Here is a 21,289-nt window from a genome sequence, read left to right as displayed (position 1 = left end):
TACCCTCCTCCCCCCTTTAGTTACCATTAGTGGGGTACCTGTCATTTATCAGCTTAACAATGGCGGAGGCCCCTATTTTACACCTGCAAATAAAGAATGTGCCACACGAAATAATGTTTTTTTTGAGGAAGAGCTCCAAAATCTCTTTTAAATCTCGCTAAACAAGGCCTGCAATATGCAGTGGAGGAATATGTACACAATATTCATGTTTCTACCAAGAAAATAGAGGCACAGGTATATCACTCACAAAGAAACAGGGAGAAACCACATCTTATTGTTATCAACTATATTGACAACAGTATCACCAGACAGGAGTGTTCCTGTATCGCAGGGTATGTAAACAACTAATAAGTACTTATTTAATAGACAAGCATAATGAGGAGATAATTTAATGAGTGGTACATTGCTCTGTGATTCCGTGTTGTTGTGTTGAACTTGAATGACCTATAGTGACCAAAACTTTCTGCCAAGCATGCTTGCTAACATCGTGACTTAAACTTCGAAGTCAAAGTCTATCACAAATACACTGCTTCAACGGTTAAAAGGAAACGGCTGAAACTGCACATGTTTCTCAACATGCTCACTAATCTAAAAATGAGTGATTCAGTTCTCCAGTAACCAGTGGTGGAATGTAACTAAGTACATGTACTCAAGTACTGTACTTGATTGAGTACATGTACTTAGTTACATTCAACCACTGGTGGTACATGTACTCAAGTACTGTATTTGAGTACATGTACTTTGTTACATTCCACCACTGTTGACGATGTCAAAATCAGTATCACTGAACATTAACTTGTCTTGTGATGTTTACCATAGTGTTTCTATTAACATGCAATCTAACAGATTGATTCAGGATGCAAAAAGTAACATTTGTTAGTCTCATGATTTGTAGCTTTACATATGGAATCAAAATATAAACGGGAATTACACGTTCCTCAACATGTTCATCAATCTAAGGAGTGATTCAGGATTTCAAAGTAACAAGGTTAACACATCAGTAGCAATCAATGAGCATTGTAACTTTTCCTCAGACTTCTATCAAAAATGTTAACATGCAAATGTATGTCATTCAGATTGATTCAGGATGCCAAAGTAACATCAACACAACACTGTAATATTGTATCAGTTGACTTTTCATTTGTACCTTAACAATGTCATAATCAACCTATTATTGTCATTACCTAAGTGAATACTCCCATTGCAGTATACAGTACAGTATATGCCCCTCTAACTTATCACTGTATAGGCCTAGTGAATAAAGATGCAATGTTAAAGTTCAAACCCAGCTTAACACAATCACATGTATATTTAAAATAAGTCTTCTCTCACTATAATTATTCAGGGCAGAGGGTTACTGCTCCTCTTACACATGCAACAGGTAATAAAACACACACACACACACACCAACTATATATGTCCTGGTAATGGTTATGATTTTAGCTTCAATCAGAAAGCAGTACACCTGATTCATCGTTTTTCTTCTTCAAGTAAACTGTCAGGAGTGTCTGAGGAAACCTATGAGGAGATAACGTCGCTGGACACCACACCAGTCAGCTACCTGGTCCAGAAAACTCCTGTATTGTTACCTCTTGGAGAGAAAATGTACCTGGCTGTGGTCTGAGCTACCAGGTAAATGGTTTAAATGCACTTTTGGGATGAGAAGAAAACATCACATATGCAGTTACACACACACAATATAGCATAGTGATTTATTTTACACAATACTTCCAACACAGAAACACATGATCTCAACAGCCCCCACCAAAAAGTATTACTGCTCAACTCTGGTGCTAACCTTTCAGTATCGTTGGTTGAAAGTTGGTGAGCATGTTCACAACATACCAGATTTCATTTATGTTGTGCAAGCGGACGTTGGGGATTCTGCCAGAGACTATTTTAAATGTTTTGATTTTCGAAATAGCCCATTCAACATGTATTCTGTGGTGTGCAATGGTCTTTGTTTTGCTGACATCAAATGCCGGCATCTGGCGGTTAGATCGGACAAAGCTAGGGATGTTTAATTTTAGCCCCAAGTCCTCCACATCTTGCTCTATTAGGAAACCCTTATCTGCCATAAGCCCATCACCCTGCCTAAGGTAGCCTTGCTCTATGAGATTTCTTAGGAGCGGTATGATTCCACACTTCCTGAATATCTCCTTGTCTGATATACAACCTGTAAATAGGGTTGAACAAAACATAATAGAGCCTCTTGGGTCAACAATAATCAATGATTTGAGTGTGTTGGTAGACTTATAATTTGTATACGTTTCGCTCTGTAGCGCCAACGAGCTTGGTTGCTGAATTTTTTATCTCTGTGCAGTTCAGGATTGCAAATGTGCTAGGGAATTCAGACTGGTATGTTGGTGGCATTTTCTGTGTGATTAATCTCTGTGGGACCACATAGGAAGTCGCCCAAGTGTAGTGAACATAAAATCAATCCAAGAGTTTACCAAAGTGCTTACACTTTGATGACTTATGTTAAACTTGAAAGCGAGCTCCTTATGATCAAAATGTTGATGTAATTTCATCAAAACTAGGAGGAGCTGCTGATGCAAGGGTATGAGAGTCATTTGCTGATCAACTCTTTTGTAAATTAGGGCTGCCATTTGTGGGGGATCTTTTTCACTGTTAGGAACGCTGAATACTGTGCACAGGTTATTAAATTGCTCTTAGGTAAACCCTGTGTTATACTGGAAGAAATTTGGAATGGTACTGTGCTGAATTCTTTCTGGGGTCATTTCAATTTGACTTCTGAGAGTTCGCTCTAAATGATCAATTCGTTTGAGCAGTTCAGCCTTCTCAGTATCCTCTTCCTTGCTGTGGGGTTGGCTTTGGACCTGGCTGTTGTAGTCAGCATGGTATGGCTCCAGGGCATTCTCGTCGAGGGATTCTTCATTGGCACAGAATTGATCCTGGGCACAGCAACCTAGAAAAAAAGGAAAACAAAAGTGAAATTTGAATTAAAATGTAAATATTTGAATGCAAAGCCATAGGTTACTTTGAATTCATCATGTTGTGTCGTTGTAATTATATTTTGTGTCATTTCCCAGCGACCATTCTTGGAGAAAGCACAGCCACCAGTACCATCTTGCACAAGTGCAACATCACCCTTATGTGGTGAAACCAATCTTCCCCTGTCCATTGCCAGTGATGTCTGCGTGCCAGAGCACAACACCACCAGCTTCAGTTTGGAAGATGCCTGCAAAGTACAGGACACCACAAAAGACCAAGCGTCATGTCCACATTGGCATGAACAGAGAAAGGGTAGAACCACAGCCTCAACATTTGTAATGGTGAACAAACGTAAAAAAAACAGAGGCTTTTGTACATGATATATATTATCCCAAGCCATTCAAATCTAGTGCAACTAGTTATGGATCACAGAACGAGTCTTTGGCCAGGCAGAAGTACAATAAAACAATAAAAAACTTTTACATCGTTAAAGAGGGAGAGACCTTCACCATTTCTAAAACTCACCCGTGCTACTACCAGATTCAAGGTCAGCTGCTACTGAGTGGCCTAGAATTCTGTGACTTTGTGCTTTACACAAGAGGCGATGTGTTTTTCATAGAGTGCACAGACACACAGCATTTATCAATAACAAAAAATTCCATGTTAACCATTTTACTGGCAAGAAATGAGCTGTTAGTACTGTATGTTAGTATACTGTATCTGTTGGGCACTTTAGGCAGTGATGCTTATGTGTGGCAGAAATGTTCAAAAAAAAAAGAAGCTGTTTTTGCCCATTGTCATGTTAACCCATTAAGAACCGAGGCCGATTCAACAAATTTCCTCTAAATCAGTTGATCTTAACAAATATTGGGCCAAGTACCCCCAAAATGATATGTATTTGGCAGCTACCCCCACCCCCATCTGATATTTTTTTGCCAGAGATCCCCAGAAGAGAAGATCTGTTTTCTTTTCAAATAGTCAACCACAAAAATATTGAAAAATAGCAGATGTACAAGCTCGCAGCACGGCACAAAGTGACTCGCTGTGAGCTTGTAGATCTGTTATTTTTTAGATCACTGTTTTAACTCTTTTATAAATCCTGATTTTTCAGAAAAAAACGTATTGTTGCTATGCTACAGTGTGTATATATATATATATATATATATATATATATATATATATATATATATATATATATATATATATATAATCTAAAATGATACAGATGCTTTCTTGTTTTTAATGGGTTGTTGTAATGGGTTAATTTACAACATTTATGCTGATATATACTGCATTTATGCAGTTTTAATTGCTTTATTAAAAGGTTTACTGACGATATTTTCCCCCAATGTGAGACTTATTTACTTGTATGTAAGTGCCACAACCACTATTACATCGTTAACCAATATGACTTATGCAATCTATTCGGTGACGGGGGGAGGCTGACATACATACATACCCATTTCTGCTGTTTCCTGCTCGGTGTCCTGCTGTCCAGGCTGTGTGTCCTTCTCTGTGGCAGGCTTCCGCTTTGGCAAACATGTCTTGAACCTGGAGAAGAATTTATTAGAAAATAATAGTTAGAGGGTACGCTTAATAAGCTGTTTATTGTCACTGTATGAAACAACGAAATGTTGTTTAGTGCATCCACATAAAACAATCAGCAGCATCAACAAAGAAAGAAATACTGATAGAGCAACATTATGTCATAAACTATTAGTCAGTCATAGTCAAGTCATCATACTGTGTTGTCAAAGAAAACATCCATAACACATACAATATATCTTAAGAAAATTAACATTAAATTAAATTAAATTAAGTGGGGGACCACAAGGAATCATGTAATATTGCACTTGGCATCATAAACAGAGAAAACATAGTTTGTGTTCACCAGCTGGTGCATACCATGTTTCCTTGATTGTGTACAATTTCTGCTACACCCATAATGATTATATTGCTTATATCAGCATCAATGTTATAAGGTTACCTTTTTTTCGGAGATGGTCTGCATGTAAGGTGTGACCCTCCGGTATCAACTGGGTTAGGGTGTAAGGCTGTTGGCTTCACATCAATGAAGTGCTAGAATAACATACACACAGAAAATATATCCCCATTTAACTTTATTTTTTTAATTCAAAACGTGTGTTCCAAACTTTATACATACATGCATGGAGAAGTTAAGTCCTACATCAATTTGACCTACGTGCATGTTATGCTAACATTAGCCACTTAGCTTAGTCTCGTTGTCTCTATTTATCGTACTATAGCCACAGCTCCATGTGGATATTTTATTTGTTATTCATATGGATAATGCGAGGCTAGTGACGTTAACACTGTTCTTCTAATAATACATAATTAACTCTATATATTTGGCTAGCCTTGATACTAGACTGTCCGTGCAAACCAAGCCAGCTTCTATTGTGTTTCAATCGTTCACCCTGCTACTAAAGGATATAGTATTAACGTAATCTTTTACTAAAACATTGTTAATTCAATCGAATAATAAACAAATAACTTACCTCGGAGCTAATATAGGTGAACTTTTCCAGTTTAGGTTTGGGCTTTGGGAAAGGAATAAAAAAATGCTCCCTCCAAACGTTCTGGGTACCTGGAATCACTGTTGCAGGTCCCCAAACAGCAACGTTTCACCATGGCGTTGATATGAATGTTCTTGATAGTATTAATATTGCTAAGTAATAACTTTATTCAATCGCAGCATTCGATGGCACGAGCGGTCGCTCACTTGCTTGTTGTTGTGAGTTTCGCCTCCAGGCAGCTACCAGGTTAGACCCATATGATCCGGTCTACTGAAAAAAAAGAGAAAAGAATCCTGTTTCCGGATTCTGCCCATCCGGTTTCGCGGTGCCTCTTTGTTTTGGTTCCCCAATCCCTATTTAAATGGAATAGAATTTCCCCGTGGGATAATACAGACGCTAAATAGTCTCCGGATAGTGCACGCACATTTGTATTTATAAACTATGCCGAATCAAGGATTTTATTAGCACGGACCTATTTTGTGGTGAGACGTGTTTCCGGTTCTGCCCATCCGGCCACTTTTCTTTTTTTTTACTTCCGCTCCCGACCGGATCATATACCCGAAAAGGAATGATGCCCAGGCTGTTACCAGGTTACCATAGTAACAGGTTGTGACGTAGTCACGTTTACGTGAATCAAGGCCGGGAGGAATAGGGGCGTGTCCTCAAGCCCCCAGAACCCAGTGGTTTCATTGAAGCCAAATGGACATGGTGGCCATTCATGGTAGTGCAGGCGCGTGCAGGCCTGGGGTTTCAACACATGAACGAGAAAACGGTTTCGACCAATGGGCTCGACTCACGAGCATGCGCACGAGCTTGCGCACGGGGCTGCGCGCTTCTGGGACGCAAAACGCGTCACTGTGACGCAAAACGCGTGTTCGGAGCCCCAAATAGGTTTCGCCCACCAAATTTCCAACCCGGAAGAAAGGGTGAATTAGGCCCATGCGCTGGGTGAGCAACTCAATGCAAGTGGATGGGAGGAGACTTCTGGTGCCCTCTCTATTATTTTTAACTCTATGCGTGTCCTCCAGTCTTTTGTTATAGAGCTAAAGTTTAGTTGAAAATATCCGAGTATTATCTCAGTCTATTATTGTCTAACTTTCCAGTATAACTTCACAAGCTTCATGACAAATCCATGACAAAAACTAAGTGCATGCCTGGTTATTGTATTGTCGTGTTCATGTTGTGTAAGAAGATGTAGGAAAATATATCTGACTTATTTTGTATTTATTTACTTATTTTTATATGTGGCTGGAGGAGCTAACGTGGTGCTTTGCTAACCATTTCTTTATGACAAGAGGAGTACTGTATCACCGTTTATGATGCCTGTAAGGATTCAAAATTCGTTGAGTTCATTCATTTTTGTATCTTTGGTGAACGTCATTCTCTGCTGTTCCCTTATTCAGCCACTAGGGGTCGTTATATTTCAATTATAACTGGACAGTTCGTTATAACTTGGCAGTTCGAAACACTGCTAATGTCTACAGTGTCCTAATAGTAATATTGAGCCTTTAAGGGTGACTGTTACCATTGCAAAGATGTTTGGATATTCCTTTGTGATTACAGTGGTGTATATATTTGTATTGTTCTGCTAATTGCTTATATATTACAATGCTTAATTATAGATGTATTATATTTGTTATTACAGAACTGCTGTAAATGATACTGTGAAGTACTGGACTAATACAGATACAAACCAAGTCACGTCTCCTCATCAATTCCTTGCATCCTGACCGATGCACCATCTTGATTATTGCATATACCTGAAAGAATTAGCATTCAGACTATTCCCTATTTAACAGTATATATTATAAGCATTTACTAAGTATTAATCTTTTGATACTCCTTTCGACCTTTTTTTTTAAGTGTCTGCATAAATGTCCTTGTACTTGGTAATTACACAGTCAAAGTAGCCATTAGTATTCAATGAAAATGTTAACACAAATAGATTTATATAAAATACAGCTCACAAACATACAGTTCATAGATTTAATAGTCATCTTATATTTAAAAAGAACAGACAAAGCATCGCAGGCATGGTTTTCAAACTTTATACTTAAAACAATACATTCTTTAATGATACATTTATATTTGTGGCATAATGACATATACATTAGAGTTCATTGCTAATTATAATTTGTTTTGTTGTTTAATATTATAAATAATGTTTCTTGGCCCAATGATTTTGACACTACTTTCACTTTGCCAGTAGAGGTCACTGTTTGTTAACTACAGCTTAAATCTGCGCCAATGCTTCATAAAACGTGTCTGGCCATAGTTGTGTCCATTTTGTAATGTTTACCAAATAATATATTGGCACTTCTAAATATATGTATCCCCATTATTGATTCACTCATCTATCTATCCATCCATGGAAATATAGACTGATAGATTAAATACATGTTGTTTTCTTTGAAAAAGGTTGACCTGGTTGTGTGTCATTTTAGGGATTGACGTCCATTCCATCCAGCAGTTAGAGCTTGTATTCCACTCAGCACCTTGTTGTGCATTCTAAGTATAATCAAAGCTGTGCAGTCAGTTAAAATGCTTTAACACGTAAAATGTGTTATTGCTTTATTAAAAACAAAACATTTCCATCCATTAGAAAGCCATATCTGTTATTTTTTGTTTCAAACATATTTCAATGTATTAGTAGTGATCGTTTTTAACATTAGGTTGGTTTAGTACAGGTCTATTGGGAGATATTTCTCAACATTATTTGTTATCAAGGCCAATGATTTTATTTGTGTTGATTATATTTCTACACATTATTTTTTGGTGAAATAATAATCAAGTTACTTATCATATATGCAACTACCCAGTGTCCACTGGAACATATGGTTTAGTATAACACATAATACGTTAATACAACAAAATTGACATATTTTTATTGTTCTGACCAGTTATTATTGGAATTGAATACGCTGTGAATATAGAGACAATGATATATATGCTATTTGCAAGCAAGTTTGAAACACTGAAGTCTTTCTACATAGTTATCATGTCATGTTTAGTGAGTATATCATTGTAGTTTCACTTCATAATACAGGAGGAAACATAGTTGATATATGTCAACCGGGTTAGGAGCTGGGTTGAATCCAAACCTTTGTATTTTGTATGAAAGATGTTTCACTGCATTACAGGCACATTAATATTACTGAATGGTGTGAATACAACAAAGCAAAATGGTTGTGATTCATTCAAAGACCAGTTTTAGGAGACAAGACTAATTAGCAGTTAAACAACAACTTAAGAAGAATATCTTTATATATGTGTATGGTCTTAAGGATCAAACTGTTTGCATGAGTAGGTAAAAACACCAGTTTCTAGGAGTCACGAATAATGAGCAGTTAAAGATCAACCTAAGATTATTATCTTTAAATATGTGTATGGTCTAAGCATCATTGGATATCACATTTATTTCAAAGTTTCCCTTTGTTTTTCTTATGTGGTGCAGAAACCTTGTGATTCTTTATTCAAAAATCCATATCACTCACTGTATTCTTTGTAAATGTTAGAGGAAATACGTAAGGAAACAAAGACCAATTATAGGAGACAAGACTAATGAACTGTTAAACAATTTAAAAATAATATCTTTATATATGTGCATGGTCTTAAGCATTATTGTATGTTGCATTTATTTAGAAGTTTCACTTCTTGCTCATCATCAGTAATAAAGGAACCTTCTGACTATTTATAAAAAACCCAAAACACTTATTTGTATTCATTGTAAATGCTAGACAAAACATATGACAAAACATAGTTTTTGGGGATTTGGATTCTACTTTCACCTTTCCAGCAGAAGTCAGTGACTTCTGCTATTAATTAAAGTTCTGAATTCACCATATTTGTTAATGCCATATCAATGATTGTTAGAGGTTCAACATATTGCTATTATTATATTACATATAGCAGTAGTTTCAACAGTAGGTTGGTTTACGACAGTACTATTGGCAGATATTTATATTATCGATTTTTTATAAGGTGCAATGGTCTCATTGGTGTTATTTATAGCTTTAGAGTTCAGTTTTTGATGACATTAGAATGAAGTTAGTTATAACAAATGCAATTATTCAGTGTCAAGTAGAACAGATTGTCTAGTACCACTCATAATACTTTATCAAAGCAAACTTCACACATTTTAATCTCATTGTTCTGCCAGTTAGGTTTAGGATGAAATACCCAGTATATTGACAGTGATATAATTGCCCTTTGCAAGTAAGTTTAAAAACACTGAAGACCTTCTTCATAGTTATATTATGTCATGAGTACAACACTGAGCACATCTTTTACTTTCAGCTTCAGAATCGATATTATTCAATGCCTTGTAATGTTCTTGAAATGACTCACTTTGTAATACAAGAGGAAACATTGTTGGTCGTGTCAACCTGTTTATGAGCTGGGTTGAAGCCATACCATTTAGTAAATTGTATGAAAGACTCTTCCCTGCATATCAGGCACATTAATTTTACTGAATGGTGTCAATACAACAATGCAAAATGATTGAGAGATATTTGGTACCACTTGACAGGAGCATTAAAGGAACACTAATTTACATGTTGATTACTTCACCATCTTACACATAGTACAGGGAGTACAGGGATTGACGTCCACTCCATCCAGCAGATAGCTTGTATTCCATTCAGCAGGTAGAATTATGGTCTCCCACAACACTTTAAACTCTAAGCTTTGATTTGTGCAATGATCAAACTGTTCTATGGATAAGTATGTAAACATACCAATTGTAGAAGGCAATAATAATTGGCAGTTAAAGAACAACCTAAGATTATTATCTTTAAATATGTGTATGGTCTTAAGCATTCTTGGATGTGGCATGTATTTCAAAGTTTCCATTTGTTTATCTTATGTGGTGAAGAAACTTAATTATTTCCCCCTAAAACCAATAACACTGACTGTATTCATTGTACATTTTAGACTAAATACATGAGCAAACATATAGTTTCTGTTCAACATTTGTTATGCAGAAAAATAAGTAGAGGCAAAGCACAGCAGACATTAACTTAAGAATATTATGTGTATGGTATTACTTGTATTGCATGTTGCACTCATTCCAAAGATTCACTTCTGGTTCAACTTAAGTGATGAAGCTCCCTTCTGATTGTCATTCCAAAAAACTTCAATCACACATCTGTATTCATTTTAAATGTGACGCAAGTACTAAAAACATAACCATATAGATATACTTTTCAAACACATGGTTAGAAAAATAATAAGTAGAGACAAAGCATGGAAGATATAGTTTAAAGTATTTATTAATAAAATGTATGTTTGGTACCTATTCTATATGCATCTCCATCAACATATTTGGTATAATATATCATATAACATTTTTATGGTTATATTTTAAGATTGTATATAGGCCAATTAGGTATTAGAATAACCATAATGTTCATTATTAATATGCCTGTAAATACTTTGTTTTATATTGGTTATTTTCTACTATTACTACCCCTAATGTTATTATCAAAAATGATATTCCAAGTTTTAAGTAAATTCATCATTTTCCAGGGTGAAGCAAAAACCTGCATCCTATTTCAACCAATTTAGGAGTGCTTGGGAAAAATTCTTGCACCGATCCCTTTGTTAAAAAAGGCGATCAAGCAAGCTCCTGGTAAATGTATTAAATTAATGTCACAATATGAAATAAAGGTAGAATTTGCAGGGTGGCAAATATATTGAGGATCAATATCAATGAATCATTGTTTAACTTCTATTACATTAATTAATTAATTTAGCAATTGAGTCCTATTTTGATGCATGTACACTGGCTGTTTTATCTATTTTCAAAAATGTTTGATTAAAACTGAAAAAACTCCCTGAAACCACTGTTCTATTTAAGGTTTGATTTAATTCTAATAAGTGTTATAGCTTTATAGCCCTAGAAAGAAAAGGCGAGTTAATACATTTTCAATATGCACATGCAATTACATGGTAGTGGGTCATGACAATGTAGTATTCAATCCAAAATGGTTTTTTTTATCAATAGTTTGAGCAAATTATTTTGTCTCTGTTTGTTTTTCAATTCAGGGATGGTCAATATTGTAATGGCTCAAATAAATTGGGTACTACACGTTCACGTTCCACTACATAAATCTAATGCAAATACCTGAAAAGATTTACCAAAAACATTCCTGTAAGTGAAAAAGGTTAAAGGCAAAAGAAAAAGACATCATCAGCAATGCAGAATTATTCAACAGCTTCTGAAAAACAGGAAAAAGGTGTTAGTGTTGTTTTCCAATAAATGCTTCACAATCAATATTAACAAATTAAAAAAGAAAATGCATTCAACTGATGAATTAGAAATAGTTGTTAGCCATTAACTAGCCCTGCAAAGTAGAAAAGTGTTAAAGACAAATCACAATGCTACAATATGAATAATATTTCAAGTCAATGTTTTGGTACAAATCAAATGTAATCTAAAATGGCCAATCACAGTTGTGGTTAATTACACATTACATAGCATTCAATACACAGGGTTCCCAAACATTTTTACTAATTAATTTTCAAAACTTTTGAGAATTTTAGGTCAGGATTTCGAAGGTGTCCTTAGAATTGGCCTCAAGTGTAATTCGGTTAAAGGGAAAATCTGCAATCAAATATCAATGAAGTGTCCGTTTTGAGATCTTTTGGACTATCTCTGGAACAGAAGGTCCATTAAATGCAGCAACATGGGTGTTGATTTGTAGTGCATTACTGGGCTGATTTGACCTAAGTGCCACCAGAGATTGTCCCGGCCTTTGAAATTCTTCCGGGGTTCCCAAGCCGAGATCACTGTAATTGCCTCCAAACTTGTCACAGAATAACGATCAGAGCTGACGATATGGCTATTATTTAGGTTTCTAACCCCACCTTGATCAGTGATCAGACTCATGGTTTGACTAATTCCCTGATAGGCCAATCAAACCTAGAGATGGTAGGGGTGAGGAGACATGGAGAGGGGAGGAGAGGAGTGGAAAGAAAGGGACAGGGAGGGGGGTGATGTAAGGGGTAAGAGGAAAAGGGAGGGGAGGAGAGTGGACGATAGGGAGGAGAGGAGAGGAGGAAAATAGGGGAAAGTGGAGGAGAGATCAGGGTTGGGGTGTGTAGGAAAGGATGGGAGGAGACAAGGGGAAGAGAGGGGAGGGGTGAGGAGAGGAGGACAGGAGAGAAGGGGAGAGGGGGATAATGAGGATAGGGGTAAGAGGAGGGGAGGAGAAGAGGAGAGGAGAGAAGGAAAGAAGGGGGAGGTAAGAAATGAGGAGAGGAGGAGATCAGGGGAGAAGAGAACAGTGCAGAGGGACCGGGATGAGTGGGAGGGAGAGTGGAGGACAGGAGGGGAGGGGTAAGAGGATGGGAGGAGGAGAGGAGAGGGGGAAATAAGGGTGGAGGGGAGAAGAAAGGATAGTAGGAAATGAGGGGAGACGAGGGTAGAGGCAGAGTGGAGGGAGAGGGAGAAGTCAGGGAAGGAGACACTAGGGGTGAGAGGAGGTTAGGGGAAGAAAGGAGAGGAGAGAAGGGGAGAGGAGGAGACAAGGGGAGTGAGGGTGGAGGAGAGGTGGGGATTAGGGGAGATTGCCCCGGCCGTTGACGTACTTTTGGGGTTCCCATGCACAGGATCACTGTAATTGCCTCCAAACTTGTCAAAGTAAGACGATCAGAGCTGACAATCTGGCTATTATTTAGGCTTCTAACCCCACCTTGATCAGTGATCAGACTCATGGTTTGACTGATTCCTTGATAGGCCAATCAGACCTAAGAGATGGGAGAGGAGGAGTGAGGAGACAGGAGAGAGGAGAGCGGAGGAAAGGAGAGGAGAAAAGTGGAGATGAGGGGAGAGGAGGAGAAAAGGGGAGGGAGGGTGGAGGAGAGGAGAACAGGGGAGTGGAGGAAAGGAGTGAGGGTGGAGAGTTAGGGGCTAGGAAAGGGGAGAGGAGAGAAGAGAGAGATCAGGGTTAGGGAGATGAGGAGTCAGGAGAGGGAGAGAGGTAAGAGTGGAGTGGAGGAAAGAAGGGGAGAGAAGGGGAAAGGAGGAGAGAAGGTGAGGGAAAATGGAGGAGAGGAGATGAGGGGAGAGGAGAGGAGGGGAGAGAGGAGGGTTAGGGACAGGGCAGGGGAGGAGACGGGAGAGGGGTTAGGGAGGGGAGTGGAGGAAATTAGGGGAGAGAAGGGGAGTGGAGGAGAGGAGAGCAGGGAAGTGGAGGAAAGGAGGCGAGTGAGGGTGTAGAAGTAACGAGGGGGGTAGGGGAGGGGGAGGAGAGATGAGGCGAGTGGAGAAGGGGGAGGAGCGGAGAGGAAATCAAACTTGATGTTAGGGCCGCGAAGCTTTGGTTATCAGTACGTTCCAATGTTTCCAATCCATTTGTATTGAGCAGGCAGATGAGATTTTGTGCTAGAGTGGCACCAAAGAATGCGGTAACGTGTGGCTATGAATTCTTCCTGCCGTTGCCGTGTCGACAACATCTCTGGTGTTCACCATGTCTATAGCTGACTCACAGGTTCCCGGAAAATGTGCAATGACAAGGTTGGTAACCAAGAATTTCCATTGTTTATAATCTCTCTGTTATTGAGTGCGACAGATACATGTGATTTATTAGAGTCAGGCATGTCTAATATGTTTGGAAAGCACATTGTCACATTGGCACATGTGAGCACAAGCTTGTCTTGCAGACTTTGCACTAGTCCTGGTTGGAGGATAATACGCAGTACACGGGATCATGGTAGCTGTAGTACGTACGTAGTACTCCAGACTGTAGACATTGTTCTGGTCTTGAGATGTAAATGTGATCCAACAGTGTGCCCTTGTCAGTGGTCTTCTCCTTGATCAGTTGCGTGTATCCTCTGGACTCGATCAGCCTCGCGATTGGAATATCTGCACTGGTCAGTAGATTTTCGTTGACATCACCACAGACTACGATGGGATGGTGATCCATCACTTCTAACGCGTCCAGAAGCGCCTTCAGATTGTCCATGAACAGGCCTTTGTAACCTGGTGGTCTGTACACTGCAGCGATCAGGAGCTTGACAGGGGACTCTATCTTGACGACTACAAACTCGAGGTTTGTCACATTGTGTAGGTAGCGCTTTTCACATGCCTGGAAATGGTCCTTCACATACACTGCAACGCCACCGCCATTCTGTTCTGCAAGTTCAGGTTGGTTGGTGTATGAGACGTGCTTGTTGCGGCTGAACATGGTGTATCCATCCATTTGAAGACTGTCAGCCACAAAGGAGCCGGTGAGATGTGTTTCTGTCAAGCACAGGACATCTGCATGCATCAGTTCGTGATGGCTTCTGATGTCATGAATGTGCGCTGGTAAACTTTGCGTGTTGTGATGGACAATTGTGAGTGTTTGCGCTAGGCCTGTCGTCTCTCTATACTTCAACAGTGGCATAACACTGTCCAGTGAAGCGGTCTTCATGGATTGCAGGGCAGCAGTGATTTCTGGATCAGCATAGATTTTCTTCTCATCGTAGTCGATGATGTGCAATCCTTGCAATGTAGTTGTCCTACTGAGGGCAACATAGGCCATGCCTGGTTGGAAGATCCGTTTCAAGGAAACCACTGCGGATTGTGTAGTCATGCCTTGGACTTTGTGAGCTGTGCAAGCATATGCCAACTTGATGGGAAATTGCATACGAAGCGTTTTATCGCTCATGTGGTCCTCCATTCTTTCGACGTACACTTGTGTAGTGCCAGGTGTAGTTTTCCGGTATTTCTGTCCTGCTTCAGGCTTGTCTACATCAAGCCAAAGCTTGGCTACTCTATGTCCGTGCATCTGTACACTATGAATCTTGCCAAATGTCCCGTTCACAAGGCCATCCTCCACATCTATGTTCCTGATGATCACAATTGGGGCGCCTTCTGCAACCTGCAAGTTGTCAAGGAGATCCTTCTGCTCTCCTGTACAGGGACTAGCAAGTCGAGTCTTGTGGTTATGGACTTGCTTGTAGTCTTCGGCGGGAATGTTAATGATGTGGCTGTGGAGCTCAGACAAAGATTTGGCGTTGTGTTCAGCCACCTCTTTGTTGGTTGCGAAGATGTGCACAACATCCTTAGGACATTGATCACGCACAGTCACTCTCTGAGCAAGGAGTGCTTTGTCTGTGTCACTCAGCCGTTCCTTCTTCGCCTTGACTCTCAACCTATTCAGAAGCTCTGCATAGGGCACGTCATCTTTCTGTCGCATGATCTCTGTCAATGTGATCATTTGAAAGTGTTCGTGCAGAAGGTCCGCTGTGCCTTCCTGGAGCACGCAGAGCGGTTTCCCACTTGACGTTGGAGGGAGCTGGTAAAAGTCACCTACTGCAAGTACCGACATGCCGCCGAATGGCCTCTTACTGCCTTTGATCTCTTGCAGTCTCCAGTGGATGTACATAAACATGGCTTTTGAAATCATCGACACTTCATCTATGATGATGATCTCTGCAGCTCCCAGCTTTGATCTGACGTCATCCAATTTGTTTCCCAGTCCTATATAGGGTGGTTTCAGGGTTCTTGGCAATTTCAACAGGGAATGCAGTGTGTTTCCTGCAATGTTGTACGCCGCAGTTCCCGCAGCAGCACTGTGGGCATGGATGCATCAGTCTCTTCAAACAGTCTGGGGAGTCGACGGAGAATCCTTGTTGCCTCACCGTAGATGCACTTGATCAGGTTTGCCAGTTCCAGCACCCCCAGTGACAAAATAGAAGAATGGTTCGGGTTTTGGGTCAAGTAGGCTCTTGAAGCACCAGTCACGTACAGAGTGAAAGATGGAGGCTTGTGTTCGGTTGAGGTTTCGACACATCGAACGCAGAAAATCAAGGCTCGTTTGCGGAGCCGATACCCTGTGACCAACAATTGTACCCACCTCTTGACAACTGAACTCTGGGACGTCGTCTTGTTCGTCGTCTGCCTGTGGATCTTGATCTTGTTCGGCAAGACATTCCATCCGTTCAAGCTCATTTTCTGGGGCAATGTTGGCCCACGCATCTTCTGCAGGGCCATTCTTCATGTACTCTTCTAATGCATGTTCCACTGATTTGCTGTGTTTCTCAAACTTGTTTTTGTTCTCGGCAACAATAGCAATTACGCGCCATGTACCTTCTTTCCCTGGTATTCTTACAGACGCAGAATCGTAGAACTCCTTGTAGGTGGGGAAGATGTCGGTTTTCAGTGTGGTCTGATAACGATGAGGAAGGTAAGCTTTCAACAAGTTCCCGAAGTATTTCTCGGGGTCCTTCTGTTCAGAAAATTTAGCATATCTGATAACTGCAGGACGACCATTTGTGCGCTTCTTAATGGTTCCCATGTTGTCAGACAGCTGTAGGCATCCCGTCTTTTTTGCATTCCGACCATACACGATCCTGTACTCGGAAGCAAATTCTGCTAGACACATGTCGTGAAACACTGGTGTTTTGGGTCTGGCGTTGTATTTCTCCAGAAGTCCCGACATCCACACTTGGTTTGAATCAGCTGGTCTATTCTGCAGCAGGCTGAGCGGGAGGCTCATTTTCATTGCATTGTCATCTGTCGGGAGGAAGACAACTTTGCGGGAGCAATTCTTCAATGACAAGCTGCAAGTCCGGGCCACTGCCTCCTGAGAACTAACCTGTCTGTTTTTCACATAGGCATGAACAAGTTCGTTCATTGCACCCCTCTCTGTCACTTTTGTCGGGTCTATGCCTTCCACAACTTGTTTTAGAAGCTCACCCATTTCATGTTCGGCCTTGGATATGTAGGACAGCATGTATGAGATGCAAACAAAGTGGTCCAGGACAAATTGGATATCCATGTTCGCATTCCATGCCTCCAGTAAAACAGGGTTGTAATTGTTCACATAGCCGTCCTTGACTCCACGCTTCATCAAGAGGACATGGGTGTTCCTCATCTCTTCAAGACAGCTGTCGTACTCTTCGTGAGTCAAATTGCACTTTGCCAGCAACTCTGAGAGATCGGTCACTTCTGATGGCAAGTCCTGAAGTAAATCATACAGTGGTTTGAGTTTGGCCAAAGCAGCTTGTGCTCTTTCTTTCTGCAGTTTGCCAATGCCATCTGTTCTCTTCTTTGCATTTTCATTTGCTCCTTGACCTCGTTTCGCACCATCATCCATGTTGTCATTCGTGACCTCCGTGAGCTCAATCGGGCATGGGTCCGTTATCCAGGTTTGGTCCACTGGTGCCTTGGGGAATCCAAACCTGCATTTCCTGTTACCTTTCTTGCAGGACTTTGTGTGGTTTCTGCTGTGCATCTGAACTTCTGAGACAATTCGATGAAGCACAGGATTTTCGTTTGGATCAGGCAGCTGGCATGAAATGTAGCGGTCCGCAAACTCGCATATATACTCGTCCGGCACTTCTCCAAGGACGGGGGCGTCAGCTACCCATATTAGGGCGTGTACATGCGGCGAACCGCGCGCTTGATATTCTATTCTATGAAACCAGTCGATGACGTGTCCGATTGGGCGAGCCTTAGACCTTAGCAGTTTTGAATACGCAGCATGTACTCGCTTGTCAAACATTCGCATGGTAGTCACTGCATTGCTTCTGAGGATGTCGCATTTCTCATTCCAGTCCAGCTTGTCAAAATCCACTATTTGGCCTTGTGCTTTTATTGCCATTATGACCTCTGGCCATCTGAATTCTGCAGCACTTAAGGTCAAAAAGAAGGTGGGTGGACCCAACTGGCGGACCATGGCAAACAAATCAAACATGGTCTTCTGCCAGTAGGCTGGAGTCCCCCTCAGTGGTTGCATGAACCTTGTTGCATCTCGGTTTCTGACCATTCTCTCAACTTCATGTTTGTCCTGCAACATCTTGTTGGATATCCGGCGACCATCTTTGGTAAAGGGTTTGCCTTTCCTCAATTGAATTGAGATGGTATTTTTTGCCATGTGTGTCTCAGTAACAAACTGTGCAAAGAAGAGATAACTTTGGTCTCTCGCAAAACGATCATCAACATTGAAAAGCCTTGCGTTGAAGTACCTGCTTGGGGACAGTTTGATCTTTCTCTTCCGATCCAACGTGTTTTCTCCAGTTGGAAACAATGTAGGGAAGGCCCTTGCTTCCAGGTTAGGGGCTGTGCTGTAGCTGACAGGCCGGTTTCCTTCGGCAGGGGCGATGCAGAATATGCCATCTCCGTATGTCATTGTCTCTTGTCCAATGTCATCCGGTTCCAAGCAACTGTCCAGGCCATGTCCAGGTCTCAGTGCATCTTGCTCATCTTCGGCAGTGGGTGGATTTTGATCCGCTGTTTGTGATGAGTCGAGAGTTTCAGTTGCGTCGGCTACTTCCATCATTTCGGCCTCATCGCAACTGTCCATGACTTCGTCTGTGGCTGTCTGTTCAACTGTGGGTAGGTTTTCAAGCTGGCCCTCCACATCTTCATCGTTCATGCTCTCATCGTCTCGAATTGTGATGTCTCTGTAGTCGGGGTGCGTCTCGATGAGTTTCCGCAAGCCCAGTATGACATTGGACATATTCACAGTGTGAAATAAATGATGGCCTTTGTACCGCAGACGTCTCTTCAGCTTCACTCTGTACAAGCGGGATGACTCGAGCCTTCTGGGTAAGGTGTTTACTGTGGTTTCCACGTCTGCTGGCACGCACACCACAGCACCATATATAGCGCTCTGTTTGCCTTTAGGAAGAGTGAGAATCTTGGAAAAAGGTATGTCTCTTGCCGTCATTTGTCTTTCCAGCACATTCAGTTGCTTGAGCTCTGGAGGAATAGCTGCAAGTTCCATGTTATTTGCAACTGCCAAGCCTGGCATTCTTCCAGCTACTACACTGTTGTGACAGCATGTACATATCCACTCTTTTCGCCTTTCTTCGGGTACACTGCAATTTTCCGGCCCTCCACATTGATCATCACACAAATGAAGGTATTTGCCTGTCAAGCAAGCAGCAACCACGGCGGGTTTGGTCGTGTATTTTGACCGATGACAAACAATCACTTGATCAGAGAATAGCGCCCGATGGCATGTTGTGCACACAAAAGTTGGTCCATGTTTTATTGTTGCCTGGAAAGTGGCTATAGCAGCTTTTAGTAGCCGATTCTGTTGTGCAGTAGCTAAAGCCAGCTTCTCAGTAGCTAAAGCCACCTTCTCAGTAGCTAAAGCTATCCTCACTCTTTCACGAATGCTCAGTTTGAGATGGACATCACATAAGTCCTTGTACTTGCTTTTTATTTTCAACGTAGAGCGGATGTCACGGCGCATCTTGAAGAAGGGGTCCGTTTTACATTTGCGGGCCATGTAGGACTTCATGAGTTCCCTGAACTTTTCCCCTTGTCCTTTGACCCTCTTGCTTACATAAGCCTTCCGCTTTCTTCTAAACTCCTCATCAGTGTGGTACCTCTTGTTGTCATAAGCCTTCTGCTTCTCTTGAAACACCTTGTCTCCTTTGAATCTCTTGTTTACATAAGCGTTATGCTTGGCTCTAATCTCCTCATCTTCATTCCTCTTGTTTACATAAGCCTTATGCTTGGCTCTAAACTCCTCATCTTCATTCCTCTTGTTTACATAAGCCTTATGCTTGGCTCTAAACACCTCATCTTCATTGAATCTCTTGTTTACATAAGCGTTATGCTTGGCTCTAATCTCCTCATCTTCATTCCTCTTGTTTACATAAGCCTTATGCTTGGCTCTAAACACCTCATCTTCATTGAACCTCTTGTTTACATAAGCGTTATGCTTGGTTCTTAACTCCTCATCTTCATTTAACCTCCTTTTGCCATAGGCCTTATGCTTGGCTCTAAACACCTCATCTTCATTGAACATTCTGCTGTTATATGCCATCTTGTATTTTCTTTGCTGTTCCTTGAATTTTGCATCCGTTATACGTCTCATGGCAATGTATTTGTTCATGTATTCCTTCCTTGGAGTTCTAGGTTTTTCCTTGGTATCAGATTGTAGTTTATCCTTTCTTTGTCTCTCCGTTATTTTCTTTTTCCGTGCTGTACTCATTTTGTTGATTTTTTCACTTGTAGTGGGTGACATCACTTGTGATGATGGTGCATTGTCTGTGTGCAGAGAATGCTTCGTGACTGGGGGTACAGTGTTTGTTTCATCCTGGCTAGTTAGATCGACAGGCAGTTTTTGATGCAGGTTGTCAGCATGAACTTGTGTTGTTGACAGATGGGGTGACCGTGCATTTGTCTGCTCAAATGTCACTGGCATGAAGTCAAACTGCATTTTGTCAATCTTCTGTGAATGTAAGAAGTCAATGACCTGGTCAATCTTAGCCACCAGATCATCCAACTGAGAGAAGGTCATCATTACAGCTTTTCCTTCAGACAAAGGAAGGCCATCAGCACTTCTTGGATGAGAGTCAAACAGTCCATATCTTCCAGACCTGTCTCTAAAAACGGCAATGGTATGTGGTGATACTGTTATGAGTGCATAGTTGATATCTTCAGACAAACATTGAAGTCTTTCCTGAAGATTCAGCCACCAATGCCGTCGGTAAGGCTCTCCAGCAGCTCTCAAGAATCCCATATCTATGTTATGTTTTGTCACAGAGTACGTATTGTGTTTGGTTTCCACCTGCAGAGGCGTTTCTTCCATTGTCAGCAGGGATAACCTAAACTTCTTTTGTCTTTTTAGTTTTGCTATAGTTCTTTTATACAGAATGTCTCCCATGTCCAGTATCTTGTCCAGATCATCCATCTTCAAGTCATGACCTTCATGTAGGTGTGCCAGAAATGTCAGACCCATGCATGTACATTGCCGATTCTTTGACATTTGTGAATACTTATGATGATCTTGGCTTCTGGATGCCTGCACAGATATCACAGAGGGTGGCACAGTGCATGCTTGCGGTAC

At 40.8% G+C, this 21,289-nt stretch overlaps 1 long non-coding RNA gene across 1 annotated transcript; it reads right to left on the bottom strand.

The window, feature by feature from the left end:
• Positions 1-1,842: 1,842 nt before the first annotated feature.
• Positions 1,843-5,745, bottom strand: LOC308077287. The gene is made up of 4 exons (XR_013932384.1): positions 5,564-5,745; positions 4,943-5,034; positions 4,415-4,506; positions 1,843-2,929 (listed from the first exon to the last, which is right to left on the bottom strand). It is a non-coding gene; the product is annotated as an uncharacterized lncRNA (long non-coding RNA).
• Positions 5,746-21,289: the final 15,544 nt, after the last annotated feature.

Source organism: Gymnoscopelus braueri, assembly GCF_963280865.1.
Source record: "Gymnoscopelus braueri genome assembly, chromosome: 21".
NCBI lineage: Eukaryota > Metazoa > Chordata > Actinopteri > Myctophiformes > Myctophidae > Gymnoscopelus > Gymnoscopelus braueri.
The sequence above is the reverse complement of the archived record's forward strand: the minus strand, read 5'-3'. Positions and strand labels throughout refer to the sequence as shown.